Here is a 12,846-nt window from a genome sequence, read left to right on the forward strand (position 1 = left end):
TGGGAAATGCAGCAGCTGCTTGAGCATGCCAGCAGACACTGGCTGGACCAGAGTGGCAGGCAATGCAGCACACCTACTGCATACAAATGCCCCAGAGGGGCATAGCTGGCCCTGACCTGCTTTTAAGACCATCAGCAGCACCAAAGTGTTAGCTAGGCATGGCTAACACTCAAGAGAAGCCCCTGGCCTGCTGCTCCTGCCCCACTCCACAGTGGTGCCTGGAGCAGATGCAAAACCCCAGTTAGCAGCAAGCACATCCCAAGTCCCTGCACAGAGGAGGATCTCAAAAGCACCTTTTAGAGGAGCTGGGAGAGCAGAGAGCCCTGGCATGCTGCCCGCTGTCCCTGCTGCCTGACAAACCCCAGGATGGTCGTGGGCAGGGGGGATGGGGAGAGCAGGCAGGCATGGCAGGGAGAAGCATGTCCTTCTGGCATTTCTATGCACTAAGAAACGCTGGGGCAGCCATCAGGCACTTGGCTTCAGACGCTCCAGAGGGGTGAGGGGGCACACACAGGGAAGAAGGGAGAGCTCTGCCTGCTGCTGTGCTACAGCTAGGGCTCATCGACATGGAGCAGCAAAGCAGCAGGGAGCCAGCCAAAAACCCCACGCCAGTGTGACCTTTGCATCCCAGCAGTGGGGAAGAGATGGCTGCAGGAAGCCAAAGCAGAGTTCTGCTCTCCCTGTCAGCTCAGTAGCCACTCTTGTTACACCCTCCATGCCCTGTCTTCTCCATCCACCCTCTCCCCACCGGCACAAGCACTTCTGGACTAACATAAGTGTGGACTAACATGGGAGTGTGCCACTGTCAGCACGCGGCCCATCCTACCATCACTGCCACAACCCATCCATCCAGGGTGGGAAAATCGCTCCCAAGGTCCGTGGCAGAGACACTAGCCCAGATCCTCAGCTGCTGCAGAAAAGCCACTCCAAAAAGGAACAGAGGAGGAGAACCTCTCTCTCTCCTTATCATCCATCTCTGACTCGGTCCAGGATAACCTGCGGGAGGATCCCCAGCAGGGAGTGGTACAGGTAGGAAATACAGCCCACGGTGAGTGGTGGCTCTGCCAGCATCCCAGACTGAGCATAGCAGGGTGTCAGAGGGCAGTCAGCTGCACACCCTGTACCAGCAGGGCTGCGTGGGGCTGAACAGCTGCCCCAGCCTCAGCAGCCTGCTCTTGGCAGAGCTGTGGGACCCACCAGCCAGGCCCTATGCACACCTTTGAGGGCTGCATCGTCACTGGGTCAGCAGCTGGGCCACACAGGTACCCCAATATCCCATACAGCATCCTTCAATTCTGCTGCTCCTTTCCCAAGTCACAGAGCCAGACAGAAAAATGTGTGAGGGACAGGAGAGACTTTTTTCCCCCACCTTCTCTCACGCTCAACACACACAAGACCCACCTCTCCTTTCCCAAGGCAAGCCTAGCCCTGGCCACCTCTGCAGCTCTGTCAGCTCCAATGGGCCCCTGACACATTGGGCAGAGCTTCCGCACCACTTCCAAACTCTCTCAGCAGATCTGCCATCTGCACCAGCTTTCTTCTGCCCATGCACTCCTCACCTTTCTCACTTCCACCCTGTCACACACCCACCTCCAAGGCAACAGCCTCAAGCGAATTTGGGACAACGGTGTATGAGCAACACCGAGACCAAAGTCAGGTGCCACAAAGCTCCATGGGTGTAGAGACAGCCAAAGCACTACCACTGGAAATCATTCCCATGGTCCTACTCCCCCATTCCTACCAATATTTGAACACTGGAAGCCTCCCAGCAAAGAGCAGGTAGCCACACCACAGCCAGGACATCACACTGCCCAGCATCTTCATTTTTCTGAGCTTGTCGGTAAGAGCATAACCACGAGCACCCCAGATCAGAGCTTATTAGCCCCAAACCACACCACAAGGTGTGGGACCAAGCGGCGCAGTCGGCACAAACCCACTGGTTAGCTCAGAAAGCCACCAGTCCGGCAGCAGCAGTGGTTTCCTGACAGGTTGCTGGGGGAGGTTTCCCACCCAAAGAAACTGCCATAGCTCTCAACAAGCCACTGCTCCCATGGGGCTGAACCCCTCCAGGAACAGTACAGCCAGCTGCCTGGCAAGAAAATCATCACCAACCCATGTGTTGGTGACATGCCTCAGAAAGAAGGAGCAGGGAAAAGTGGTGGAGGTGCAAGTGGGAGCTTGATGCAGCCAGAGCATCATCTGTTAGAACAAGTGAGCAGGACAGGGAACTTGCTTTCTTGGTGCATTTCTATGATTCATCGCTTCTATTTCAGGAAGTGGGTGAAAGAACTAGAGGTCAGGCCGCTGCCACAAAGCAGGGCTAAAAAGTCCAACAGGAGATTCCCAAATTAACATAGGGAACTGCAACTCAGGAGCTGGAACAAGAGCAAAGTGAGACAGAGCTGAGGCAAGCTGAGAGATGACACTCTCCAGAGCTCCTCTGAGATTTCTGCTCCTAAATATACTACAGCAGCAACATCTCGTCCCAGTGACCTGACACTAGTAGTGGTTTTGTCCAGTACTGCTTAAAATCAGCAGCAGCGATTATTAAAAATAAAACAGTACAAATGGTTAGGGTTTTTTATTTCTTCAGGATTCAGTGATATGGGTTCCTGAAATTGAGACTGAATTAAAGCAGGGTTCAAGCCCACCACGGTGCAGACAGCCCTGCACAGCCCCAGCTCCCTGCCCACGGAAGCAGCGGCCAAAGGGCATTTCCCTTCTATCACACAGCCTTCAACTCCCACGGAGAGGTCATGGTACAGCTAACGGCAGGGCAGCTCCTCCACTGGCATGCTCTTCAAACCACACAGCACCCAAACCCCATGGGGCTGCATTCAAGTAGCACCTCACCTGGGGGAGGACCCAGCCCGGGGCCAGCACAGGAGTGCCACTGGGAAGCAAGACCTGCACCGTGCACAGGATCATTGCAGTCCAAAGGCACGGAAAACCCTGGGCAGACACCCTGGAGCCAAGCCCTGCCCTGAAACAGGCTGCAATAAAATAATACACCTCAGCCCAGATGCATGCGTGCCAAGCAGGAGAACAGGACCAAAAACTACAACCTGCTATGCTGCCTGGGCAGCAAGGGATGCAGCACAGGGCATCCTGCAGCACCGAGCATTCCCAGGGCTTACCCCACAGTGGGGCCACACTGCTGGCAAGACAGCACCGCAGGCTTGTGTTTTGTTTTCCATGCACACACGCACATATATAAACACACACATATTTATAGCAGGAAACCTGCCGTCAGAAACAAAGCCAGCACAAGAGCCAAATCCGCCCCAGTCCCTTTCATCCCACACTGGAAAGGACGTTTGCTCACGGTTTCACCACAAAGTGGCCACGTTGAGATGACCACAGCTGCTGCATGACCTGGATGGGACTGCTCACCTCACTGTGGCCAACACTTATGCACCCCAGCAACAAGCCATGGGTATGACCAACAGATGTCTGTGCCCCACTTGCTGGCTGCTGAAGAAGTGACAAGGGGCAGCAGCACTCCTACCCCAATGCTGCAAGCTTCTTACTCCTGCAGTATGGCCGAAAACCTGGGTTTGGGATGGGAGATCACACTTTGGGAAAATAATCATCACTTTTGATAGCACAAAGCAGGAGTACTGGGATGGAAAAACTAACCTTAAAAGGCAAAGACTGGACAGAGCATTAAGGACCAGCTCTCCACTCATCCGGGCAGCGAGTCCAAAGTACTGACGATGCCTAGTCGGCACTAGCCTACGAAGCAGCAGCATTCGTGGGGACACCCAGAGATAGGGTTCAAAACATGCAGACAAGCACAGAGGTACACAGCTGGCACTGACAGACCCACCAGCAATCCCCACTCCTTCATCAGCAAGACCTTTGCAGGTTCACTCCCTGCAAACCACCCCAAGAGCTTTACAGCCTTGCAGTTTGCAAGGGAGGCTGGAAGAGAGAAGGCATGGGATTGAAAACCCCCATATAACCAACCCTCAAAAGGGGAAATGGCATCTATCTAATGGGTCTTTACCTGCAACCTCTCCAAGTCATTTGCTGCTCTCAGCAGTAAGAAACAGTTGAGAAGGGACCAGCTCTGAGCTGCCAGTAATTAGCAAAGGGGAGATTATCCAGGGGAGAGAAAAGCCTGCAGGCCACAGGAGAGGCAGCCTCACCATACAGCTGGTGTATTTTTAGGTTCATCTGCCTGGGAAAAGCCTTGCAACAATGAGGAAAGCCTGGTGGTGGTACAAGTTAGAGTTGCACTACAAATGTAATCTCTGCAACAGGGCTAAACTTTAACTCCTTCCTTCACCACAGTCACTGAAAACTATTTGGCTGGGGTGCCTCCCTAGCCAGCAAATTAAATCACTACAAATCTTATCCCTGGGTCAAACCACACCCTGATGAAATCAGTGGCAGTCTCTGAAGCTGCCCCAGTGCTCCAATGCCCATTACTATCACCCAATCAGGAGTATCTTTAGTTTCTTCCCAAGCTCCTGCCATCCCCACAGGCAGGGGCTGAGGACCCTGTCCTGCACTGCCACTGCAGCACATACGGGCACATCAGCTTCTGCTCCTGCCCGGAAAGGATCTTCTGCACAAGAAATACAACTTCTTTCGTCTTGAGAAACATGACAAGGAGAAGCAGCCATCTACTGCCCCAGGGCTCAAGAAGCTTGACCCTCAGCAAGAAGGAGCATAAAAGAACAAGCAGCAAGGAAATTAAATAGCATTTCTCAAGCGTGCAATTCCCCTTCTCTGGTCCTCTGCAAGAAGTCACGTCATGACAAGGAGAACAGATCTGGAGCCACCACGTGCTCTCACCATCAAGAGACTGCATGCTGTCCTGCAGTGAGCACTTCCAAAATCTGCCAACAAGCATTTCAGATACAGAAACGCATACTTCCCCCAACCACAATGTCCCAAGGCAGAGAGGCACACAAGGACAGCTCAACAGGTCCTGCCAGAACTGCTTGTCCCTGCCACAGAAACCAGGAATGGACTGAGACCTCACACAATTTCCCAACTCTGTCCAGCTATGCCGAAAGCAAGAGCCAGTGACTGTCCTTTGCCTTATTTCCACAACTCATCTGGGTATCACAGTCCATATAGGGACCCTACAAGGGCTGCTGAGGGGCTTTCTATATGCAGCCCACATAACTGGATGTGTACTTCCAAGGAGGAGAGTGCATCCCATCCTGGATTGACTGATGCCTGAGATGAAAACCAATGCACATCCACACAGGACAGACCCTGCTGCCTCCCCATCCTGCTTCAGGAATTTTGTCCGTCAGCGTACACAGAGCAGAATGCCTCATCCCAAACCCCTCTGTGCCTCTCATCACGCTGCAGACCCCAACCCATGGCACCACGACACCAGCCGTGGGACTGCGGCTTCCTACTATCAACACCCAGGTCAGCTCAAGACTTCAAACCCCAGACTGATGTGAATTTTGCAATCTCAACTAGGACAAATTAACAACATTTTGCCCCTAGTTTCAGAGCAAAGAAGTCCAGACCAAGCCCCCTGGAGGCCACCTTTCACTTTGGCTTTAGCCCACATGCTCCCAAGACTCTGGTTCTCACATCCATCAGTCCACTGCCCCATATAAATGTCCCAAATACCAGCCCCACTGGCCAGAGTTGGACCTGCAGAGACACATAAGGTCACCCACAAGCCAGGTCTCCCAACAACCAGCAGAGACACCCAGTGAGAGGTCCTCTGGGCACCAGCATCTTCCCCTTGTCTGATCTTCACACCCTGTGGCATAACAAATCACTTCTCACTCCCAAACCGGCTGCTCCACATCCCTCACTGGGCCAGGGCAGCCACAAACACAAGCCAATGATCTTACCCCCCACCCTCCCCAAATCAATGCACCTCTTCCAGCCCAGCTCTCCAGGTTGGGTTCCCCCTCCTCCGCAACACACACACATCTGCACCTCAGAGCCACCTCTCCAATGCCTGTGGGAGAGCTGTGCTTCCCCAATCTCAGAGAGAATCCAGAGAGCTCCTGCTTTGCAACGAAGCACTACCACAGGAGGATTCCTGGTTGCTGGACCCCCTCTGCTCCCAGCAAAGGGAGGTCATTCTAGGGCTGGTTTAATCCTGGCTGAGCTGAAAGTCTTATGCTTCTACCCAGTCCTGTGCTGACACCAGCACTCGTGTCATCTCGTGGTGAGCTTAGTACAACTACTGCCATGGCTAGTTCTGATTGAAACAGACCACAAAACTTCTCCAAACAAGGTTTCCCAAGCCATGTGCGCCTTTTCTTCCCCTCTCAACCTCTTGTCCTTCCCTCTCTGCTGCCCCAGTCATGCTGCTCCAAGCACCACAGCTGGTATTAAATCACGTCCTGGCTACACTTCCCCTGTGGAGATTCCAGCTCAGCACAGCCTCGTGTTTTATTTGCCCAAGGTGGAGCTGACCCAGGAGAAGTGAGATAGCCAGGGAGCTAGCGGAGCCTCACTTGGCAGTGGGACAAGCAGACAGGCGAAGGGGAAGAGCCCAAAAGTCCCCCCACAGCAACACCAGTGCAGGGGGAAATGTTCCAAGAGTCCAGCGGGGGCTTCGCTCACAGCACAAGGGCAAAGGGCATCCAACATAAACAGGGAGGCACCGTGGCAGGGGCTGTGCCCACACTCTGCCCTTCGACGGATGGTGCCAGCACAACCCTCACCCCACCACCCGCAGCAAGGGGGTCTCACCCACCCAACTCGAGCAGAGCACACTTCAAAGCATGGGTGCAGCCCAAGAGGTGCTAGCTGGGAGAGAAAGCAGAGCAAGGCTGCTCCTTTCCCTGCAGATCTTGGCTGCAGCACCAACCCACACTGGACACAGGCATGCTGCTATGGCCTGACACCATGCACGAGGAGCTGAGGCTTCAAAAGGCACCAGTGTATCGGATCTGCTCCTCCGCCACAAAACTGTGAGAAGGCAGCTGCCTGCTTGTGCTGGGAGGGCTGTCCAAACACCTCTGCCAAAAATCCACTTTCTGCTAATGAAGGTGGCTGGATGGCAGCTCCAGCAAGTGCCATCACCCCACAGAGGGCCATACATGGCACACCCAGCGGGCCAAAAGATGCCCTGCTCCAGTGAGAGCTGACACACTGCCCTGACACATCCCTGCCTCCTGCCCACAGAGGCACGAGAGCATGCCAGGCAGGACCTGTCCCGCGTGTGCCGCCAGGCCCGCGGGCACCAGCCGTGCTGATAAGGAATAATAGCGGTGGAAGCCAGGGCTGCTGGCATGGGGCTCGGCGGCGGCTCTCCTTCGGAAACGGCGCTGCCTTCCTCCTCCCCCATTTCTTCCCGATGACATCAGCCTGAAAAACAGGTTATTGACTTCAGCAAGGCTCATCGGGCTGATTCTGGTCCTGCCAGAGAAGGGAGAGCCCCCCTTGACTCCAGAAAGGAAGTAGTCAACCAGGAGCTGGACACGGAGATAAGCAGCAGTGGGCAGGCAGGGACCCTGCCAGCGTGCCAACACTTCTAGGAATAAAAGCCATGGAAAAGCCGATGGGGGTGGAGGGAGTGCGATGCCGGGGAACAGATTTAAATGTTTCACAGAGGCCGCGGCAGCTGTTAAGCTCGGGCTCCTACACCGCTCTGCTACGGGGCAGTCAGACCCATCCAGCACAAAAGTCAAATCCCAGCGCTGACTCCCAGCTCCCTCCAGCTCCCGGAGCCCGAGAACAAGCCCTCAGGCTGGCCAAAATGACAAGACAGGACTTAACACTATCCAGCAAAGCCTTCCAAGGGCCACAGGGCTGGACATGGACCAGCGGGGAAGACGATTCTGCGAAACATCCTGCCCACCAGCCAAGCTACAAGATTATTTTTAAACTCCTCCTAAAATATTTTAGGTTTTCCTCTTCCCCTGTTGAAACTAAGAGTCTGCACAGGAAGAGTGAAGCAGCCTCCCGTACACAAAGCCCAGCCGCATGCACAAAGCAAACAACTTATTGCCATTACAATTACCTGCGATCGTTATCAGCAGCTCTGACGGGGTCAGGATTCGCAGGAGGAAATGTGGTTTTCACATCGTGTCATCCGAAACGTGTGACCAACCTTCCTCCCACCCTGCCCAGGGAGTCAGCTGCCAGCAGCACCCGCTCATGCCAACATAGTGTTAATGGGGGGGGAACAGCTCACGCAGGAAATTTCTTCCCCTAACACAGGAATCTGCCTCTCCTCTTGCCAGGAATTTACTTCTGCAAGAGAGCCTGAATATTTTGACATGCAAACAGTTGTTTAACTAAGCACAAAGGGACTCACAGGAGCACAGAGGGACTCACAGGGCTCCTACAATGACACCAAGACTTGCCTGCATGGGAGTAGCGTCGGTTGTGTTTGGGGCCCGATCCTCTGCTCCACAGAGCACTACCCCAGAGGAGATTGGAGCATCCTGACTTCCCAATAATAGTGGGAAACCAGCCTTGCTCCTAACTCCTCACATGCTGGACCATAGCTCTGCTCCACCAAATTCCCAAGAAAACATGAATCACTCAATATTTATCAGTTCAAAACACCCGTGCAATTAGCAGGATTTTTTTTCCTTCCCTCCAGTATAATTATGTATGTTTTAATGCAATTACCACCCCTGTATTTTGTACATTAAACAGTAGGCAACCCAAGGAAGAGAGAGGCTTTTATTTTTCTTGGCTTTGCCTTTCTGAAAATAATAGTATGTTGCAAAATAACTCCGGAAGAAGGGCTTATCTTTACCCAAAAAAGAGGGAGAGCAGATGAAAAATGGGAAGGGGGAAGGAGAAATCTCCCAAAGGGAAAGCAGAGATTGCAGTGCCCTCATGCTGCCCTCACCCTCCAATCCCTACACATACCTACACCTGGAAACCGTCCCCGACACCACGGAGAGGACTCAGAAACAGCCTCCAGCCTCAGCCTCTGTCCTCCACTGCCGACGGAAAGGAAAACTGAATCAAGCAAATGGTCGCGGTTACTCAAGCCGGGGTCATTAGCCGGATTAAAGCTCCCAAGCTCTGGCCAGCAGCACGGAGAGCAAAGTGCAGCTAAACTGCCCAAATTGGATTACCAACGCTCACGGGTCTCTGTGCCAAGTTGGCCAGCAGATTGCGGGATGCTCAAGATGGGGAGGTGGGCAGCGAGCCCTGGGGCTGATCCGCAGGCTGCCAAGGAGGAGGAGGAGCAATGAGGAGGAGATGGTCCCTGCACAGTGGGTCCCCCAAAGCCATGCAGCCTGTCCCTGGCACCCCTGGCATGTTCTCACCCCAGGCACTTTCTCCAGCAAAATCCCTCACAATCTCAGCTCAAGGTAGCAAAGAGGATATCACGCACAGGCTCACACCGGGCCCTGAGTTGACCCCAACAATAAAAAAATCTCCTCTGCGGCTCAGGCTACTCACGAGGGTCTCAGCCCCTGGGCACAGGCCGGCACACAGTAACACACAGGGCAGGGGTGGATTTGTCCCCTGTTATGCCAAAGCATCCCACACCATGGGGACAGAGGAGTCACCCAAAATAGTCCACATTGCACCATGCAAGGCAACTTCAGAGGAGAAAAGAGCAAAAGGGTTTGTGGAGTGTGAGACTGACAATCTGGATGTGGAGTTTTTCCTCCAGACTCAAACATCTCAGCACACCAGCAACAAAGAGGAGGTGTGCCAAGCCTTGGCTAAAGGGAAAATAAACTTTTAAATGTTTTTCATTCTGGGTTTTAAGTGGTGGCTTCCACCTGGAACAAGGGCTGGAGGCAGCCACAGGCACGGGATGCTCAGGGAAGCGAGGCAAACAGGGACACCGTCCCATGCCTGGCCATGCTCTGATGAACCCGTGGGAAGATGTGTGTTTTGGTTACAACACAGGCCAAGTGCAAAGGAGAAGAGCCAGGACTGCTCATACCTGGTATGGAAACCATCAAAACTTATTTATTGGCTGGAGCTTTTCTCCTTCATGATGCACAAGATGTTTGCTCAAACTTGGCATAGCTGGAGGACCATGTTAGGGTATCTACAGCACTTCCACGCCACATCCTGGACAAGACTGAGAGGGGCATTGGTAATGCAGTGGATCACAGTGTCAGAGCACTGCATTTTCACCAAGTACCACATATCTGCAATGGTATGTTCCCCATAGCACTGCCTGCAACTTGTCACAGGCTACAGCCACAGAAGAAGCAGGTTGTCTCCAGCCTAAAGCCAAACCAGCCACCTCAGCACTGGATGGTGGCAAACGCTCGCTTCTCCCAACTTCACGTGGAGGCACAGCATTCAGCAACTTGTTGGGAGAAGGGGCACAAATCCAAACTCAGGAGAGGTAAGAGGTCATGGTCCATGCTGAACCAAGTTCCTCATCACCCTGGATTCCCAGCCTTTGGGCCTTCCTCCACAAATATGGCACACCACCAAACCATTCACTGATCAAACACTGGCCAGGAGCCCCCTGCCCACTGGTTTCTTCCATATAGCATGCAACTACTTAAGGACACAACTTGGAGAAAATATTCATGGATCACAGACAGCAGCAACTCAAGGTCTCAACACATACATCCCACCAGCCCAGGTCAATGCAAAATCCAACCTTGCAGGCAGTGAGGATGGCATATTGGCATCGCAATGACCCATGCCCACCCTCCCATTACTGCACAAAGGGATGGCAGTACCTCTGTTTTCCTGGCTCTTCCAATGTCCCCCTTCCTTCTGCTGTGCCGAGGGTGCCAAAAAAATGACTAACCCCTCACTGCAGATACAAACAACCAAGGCACCGACAGACTCAGCATGGAAAGGTGGTCACAACAAAGCCCAGTGGGACACAGTAGAAGCCCGATGCTGCAGGCAAGGCTCCCTCCGGTTTGCAGGCAGCCGGCAGTGCCAGCACGACTGCATCAGGCACTCCTGCTCGGAAATTCCCAGCTCAGGGCTGAGCCCAGCTCCCGCCGGCAGTTAGTGCTACAGCCAGGAGCAAGGCAGGCAGCAACAAAGGCCCTGACCCGCACTCAGCCTAGAGAATAAACACGTACAAGTTCCCTTCATTAAGTCCGATCCCAGGGCCGGATCCTTCCCTTTGTTCAGCAGATGTCAAACGCAGCAAACCCACGGAAATAAATCGCCTGGTGTGACACTTACACCCAGGGAGCAGGGCAGGGGCCACCCCCGGCTGCTGCCACCGTGGAGGAGGGGAGGCAGCCCTGCCAGCACGCAGCAGCGCCGCGTTTATTACCCTCTTCCATTTCGGCTGCGCAAAGCTCCAGCAAAACAGCGCTCGCCGGGAGCCGCCAGCATGGCCCTCGGCCTCGTCTCCGACGGAGTTCAGAGGAGTTTGTTTATCTCTCGCAGGGGAAAGGGCTTTGTGTGACCGAGCACAAGGGCTCTGCTCCGCACCTCCGTGCACAGCCCGAGCGTGCACGAAGGCGGATACCTCTGCTCTGCTCCAAATCCGATGCATCTATTCAGCCAAAAAAACAAGGCAGGAGGGGAAAACTCTCGCCGGTGCTGCTATCGCCATGCTAACAAAAGCAACGTCGCCAAAACTTTAATCTTCAGGGTAGCAGCTGCAGAAAGCCCATCCACCCAACGGAGCGGGAGCCAGGCAGCCCCCGGCGCTGCCTCCCCGCAGCCCCTCGGGAGCAGCGAGCGCATCCAGGCTTGCCGCTCTCGGAGGAGCAGCCGCAGGCGGATGGGGAGCACCGGATCACACGCATGATCGGGTATTTTGAATCCAAACTTCCTCACCAGCCTTCCTCACGGACCCGTGTCGCCACGCCGCTGCCAGCACCGGCATCCACCGGCACCAGCAGATCGCACGGTGGCGAGCAGGCAGAAGAAAAAAACCTTCCCTCCTTGCAGCCACTTAAGAAATTTTCCGTGCATCCTCCCAGAGGCTTCTGCCCCACTGCTCTTCCCTGGCTTCTCCACCTTTCCGCCCTCTTCGGTCACCAGTGTCTTGAGAGGGAGACATCGAGTCACTCATTTTACCCACTGAGTATATACAAAAGACCCTGGGATTGTTCAGGAAGCAATTAGCCGCTGTTCAGAGGAAAATGGTGTTTTCAAATGGATAACCTTTGATGTAGTCAATAGCCTCAGCTCCTCTTTTTTTCCCCTTTTTTTTTCTTCCCGCAGCCGCACACAAAAGAAATAAAAAAATAAAAAATGAAAAAAAAAAGAAATCCAGCAAAAGGCTGGTAATTCCCCCCGACACAGCTCTCGCTCAGCAAAAAGGGATCTTCTCGCAAGCCGGGGAAAAAGCAGCTTCGGGAGGCGGCTCATCTGCCCAACTTCTCTCCCCTCCGTGTCCCGGAGCATACGAGAAGGATCATGAATATTCATCCTCCCGTTAGCAGGTTCTGCTTTTGTTTTGCCCTCCCCAAGCAGGAGGCAGGGGGGAGCTAACAAGTGAGGTTAATGCCTGTCTTTTCTCTCCCATCCGTCTCCTCTTTAACCAGTGACCTTCATGTTAAGCCCTGTTTACACACCAACCCCCCTTCCCTGGCTCTCCCCACCCCGGCGCTCGGCCAGGGGTAAAAAGAAGAATTTTCCCGCAAGGAAGATAAGGAAGGAGAAGGGATTGCGGGTTTCGGGATTTATTTCAGCATGCCACTGAGATTTTGCAAATCCCTTCCCGATCGCACGCCGGAGCTGCCGTGCGTGTTCTCAAGGCAGGAATGGGAAAGGACTAAGGCACACTGAGCGCGCTTTATTCACCGCTTTCCACGCTCGTACCGGCGGCGGGAGGCGCGCATAGGCGCGCGGCTCCGCACACAGGTACCGCAGCCTCCCACGCCTCGCTCGGAGGTGCCCAGCGCTGCGCTGCCAAACTACGGCGCGGTCACAATAGTAACGATCACAACGAGGGCGACGGCAGCAATCCCATCCCATCCCACCCCG

The sequence above is a fragment of the Acanthisitta chloris genome, unplaced genomic scaffold, assembly GCF_000695815.1.
Source record: "Acanthisitta chloris isolate BGI_N310 unplaced genomic scaffold, ASM69581v1 scaffold42225, whole genome shotgun sequence".
NCBI lineage: Eukaryota > Metazoa > Chordata > Aves > Passeriformes > Acanthisittidae > Acanthisitta > Acanthisitta chloris.